This window comes from Triticum urartu, chromosome 4 (genome assembly GCF_003073215.2).
Source record: "Triticum urartu cultivar G1812 chromosome 4, Tu2.1, whole genome shotgun sequence".
Taxonomy (NCBI): domain Eukaryota; kingdom Viridiplantae; phylum Streptophyta; class Magnoliopsida; order Poales; family Poaceae; genus Triticum; species Triticum urartu.
This window is the reverse complement of record NC_053025.1, coordinates 482,961,116-482,965,357: the sequence shown is the minus strand read 5'-3', so window position 1 is coordinate 482,965,357 and position 4,242 is coordinate 482,961,116.

Sequence of the window (4,242 nt, the reverse complement as noted above, 5' to 3'; positions counted from 1 at the left end):
TTGTGCAATGGCAAAAGCCAGATCGGTGGGACCGAGTTTTTCAACTCGGTGGGTCCGAGATGGTTTCGGCGGAAACCTAACCCTAAAATTTTCGAATTAAACCTAATCTACGAGCGTTTTGACTGGATAGAAGTTTATCAATCGTGGCAAGATACATGATGATCACAATGTGCTAGGAATCAGATTGAGGAATAGCACAATGATCAAGTCCATACCCTAGTTCGGCGTGGACTTGCTATGGCAGCAACAGCGGGGTAGAAATCCATTGACGGCGGCGAAGACCAGCGACTGGAGGCTGCTGGCGGCGAGGAGACGATCCGGAGACCTCGGGGGCAGAGCAGGCTATTGCGCGGGCGAGGAGGTTTCGGAGAAATTTCCAAAATTCTGCCCGTCACTATATATAGCCCGACCCTGTCGGTGTGACCGAGTGGAACAACTCGGTGGCACCGAGATGCAAAACTGTGTGCAGTTATTGCAACTCGGTGTGACCGAAAAGTTCAAATCGGGTGCACCGAGATCGAAAACCTAGATCAACTTAATGAACTCGGTAGGACCGAAAGGGAGTATCGGTCAGACCGAGATTCATAAAGAGGTTTTGGAAGTTTAAGTCTATGACGAATCGGGGACTCCGAGCGCTCCTCACACAGAGTGGTTCGAATCTGACTTGATCAAGTTTTGTAATGCAGCATGAATAGAGTTTGAGACGAGAAAAGCATAGATAGCTAGAGGAGGTTCTTAGGCATTCTTGTCCATCCACTTGGCAAAAGAAGAAAAAGCCAAACAATCAAAACAACAAGTGGATGTCCTTGAATGAGTAAAATATGCAACCAACATGCTCACACAATAAGATAGCAAATGAAATATGTGGCAAAGCATGCACAACCAATTCTAGCATCTATCAAGCAATTTGCGATGACTAGGTCATCTATATATGAGTATATTGACTTAGGAGTCAAGTGAGAACACTTGATCGTAGGTCATACTCATCGTTTAAGCTCAAGTGGGGTTACCACTTTTACATAAAGCATTGTTTTGTTCACATCTTTAGAGTTGCTTTAGCTCAAGTCTTAGAGTAAAGCTCCCCCTAGATGTGATATCCCCCCTAAGAGGGATGAACTAACCTTGGGTTTTGTCGATGATGACTTCATGTAGATATTGAAGATGTGGATGCTCAATGTTGATGTAGATCTCTTGGAGCTATCCATTTGAGTGAGTTGCACTTTCAATACCTACATGGGTTAGTCCCACAAGGAACAAACAAGGATATCCATAGACATAGAGTGATGCATACAAAAGATGATGTCCATGAAGACTTTAGGTTACCTTGTCCCTTGTCTTACCAACAAGAGGGTTTGTGACTCCTTGAACTAGTGCAAGATGTGGAAGTTGATTGCACTTGTTCTTGCCAAAATGATAAGAGTGAAGTATGTTGGCGGAGTCACCCTCAAGAACTCTCTAGTTCTTCTTCTTTTGGATCCACATCATCTTGATGGGAATCCTTGGAGTTGTAGTCGTACTTGATGAAGTGGAACTTGAAGTAGTCTTGGGAATCCACTTGACTAAGGTCTTTGGAGCTTCTTCAAATGCATCAATTTCCTCTTGAAGCTTGTCCTTGCCTTTTTGCTCATAGTCTTGTGGTGGAAGATCATCTTGAGCTTGTGTCCCCTTGAAAGAAGTATACTTATCTTGTTGAGGGACAAACTTTGTCTTGGGGTATTGATCTTCTTCCCACTCAACTCCATTGGCATTGAACTTTCGTTCAAAACCAACACCTTGATTCTTCCGGTGCATTCCTTGCTTGCGCACAATTTCCTCGAATTGCTTACTCCCGGCAAGGCTTTTGTACACTCCTTTCTCTATAATTCCCTTCAATAAGCTATTTTCTTGCTCAAGTGTAACTTGGCTAAGAGAATCATTAGTGGAATCAAGAGAACTACTAGAAGCAACAATATTGGATTTAGCATGATCATTGTTACTACTAGAGGAGAAATCTTTCTTGTTAGTTTTGACTTGAGGCATGTAAGTGGATAAGAGTAAACGCTTGGCAATGTAAGAAGAACTTTTCTTATGGAGATCATCATTGATTGCCTTTAAGAACTCATGCTCTTGCTCAAGATTGAGCTTTTCAAAGCGTAACTTCTCATGAGCTCTTGAAAGTTCTCGATGATCTTCGAAGATAGTGTCATGAGCTAACTTAAGAGTTTTTAGTTCTTTAGTTAGAGCCTCAATCTTCTCCTTATCATTGTCATTCGTTTTATCTTGATTAGCATGATTAATTGGTCTTTCATCATAGTATTCATCACTATAGTTGTCACCAATCAACTCATCACCTAACAAGTCATCTTCATCACTATTGAAATCAACATACTCGGGGTGTGTTACCTTAGGACCTTTGGCCATGAAGCATCTTCCAATTCCTTCATTTGGTGAGTCAAATATGTCGTAGGAGTTGGTTGACACAAGTGCTAGACCGGCAACACCTTCATCTTGAGTATCTTCGGAGTCGGAGTGATAACTTCTCTCGGAGTGGCTGTCGGAGTCGGAGCCGGATACCCATTCACCAACATGAGCTTGATGTCTTCGTCTTGTGTAGCTCCTTGATGATTTTTCCTTCCTTTCCGAATCCTTGCTTCTCCGTGAGTATCTTCGTTCATAACGATCATCTCTACTCCTTCTCTCTCTTGGTGGTGATCCTTTGCTTCTTATTTTTGGAGAATCTTCTCTTCTCTTGTAGGGAGCCGTACACTCATTGGAATAGTGTCCGGGTCTTCCAGAATTGTAACAGTTTCGCTCTCGACTAGAAGATCTTTTGTCATTGTAGGACCTTGACTTGGAGCTTCTATCTTTGCTTCTACTCTTGTAGAACTTGTTGAAGTTCTTCACCATTAAGCTCAATTCTTCATTGAAGTCTTGTTTCTCACTTGATGATGTAGGGGCTTCACATGAGGCTTTGTAGGCACCACTTGATTTGTTGTGAAGTTCCTCTTTATCCTTAAGTGACATCTCATGAGTAACAATTCTTCCAATCACTTCCGTTGGCTTGAGATCTTTGTAATTGGGCATCATTTGGATCAACGTGCACACGGTATCATATTTTCCATCCAAGGCTCTTAGGATCTTCTTGATGATGAATTTATCGGTCATCTCTTCACTTCCTAAGCCGGCAATCTCATTTGTGATGAGAGCAAGCCTAGAGTACATTTCAGCGACACCTTCACCATCCTTCATCTTGAACTTGTCAAGTTGGCTTTGAAGCACATCCAACTTGGATTCCTTGACGGAGTCGGTACCTTCGTGCATATCAATCAAAGTGTCCCAAATTTCCTTTGCATTCTCAAGGCGGCTGATTTTGTTGAATTCTTCGGGGCACAATCCGTTGAAGAGAATATCACAAGCTTGAGCATTGTATTGCAACATCTTCAACTCATCCGCGGTAGCTTCACAGTTTGGTTCTCTCCCGTCAAAGAAGTCACCTTGCAAACCAACACACACAATAGCCCAAACGGCGGGGTTATGTCCAAGAATATGCATTTTCATTTTATGCTTCCAACTAGCAAAATTAGTACCATCAAAGTAAGGACCTCTACGGTGATAATTTCCCTCGCTAGACGCCATACTCTCCTAGGTTGTGAAACCAAGGCTATGACCACCAAAAGCTATGGAGATCAAGCAAATGGAGACCAAAGCTCTGATACCACTTGTAGGATCGAAAGTATGTCTAGAGGGGGGTATTAGACACCAAATAAAAATCCCCACCACAAAGCTATGAAGCACAAAGAAACCTCCACACAAAAGAAAGAGCAAGAAAATCAAGGAGCACAACAACAAAAGGCTACTGGAAAACAACCCAACTCCACTCAAACTCCGATCACAAAACGGCAACACACATCAGATCAACGATACAACCAAACCAACATGGCTTACAAGCCACAACCTACAGAAGAGCACGCGAGCAGAATGAATCTCAAACTATATTGACAAACCAACTCAAACAACAACACCTAACACTCCCATCCAATAACTCCCACAATATACGTCTTAGTCCACAAACCATATATCAGCGCACGAACTGCATGCCACACTCACAAACATCATTCACCACACTCAAGCGAAAACAAAAAAACAGGTCCCCCACAAAACAACACCAAACAACAAATAAAACAACAACCCAAACACTCAAATCAAACCCCATAGACCCACACACACGCACACACACTACGACAAACCAGCATAAACACGAGA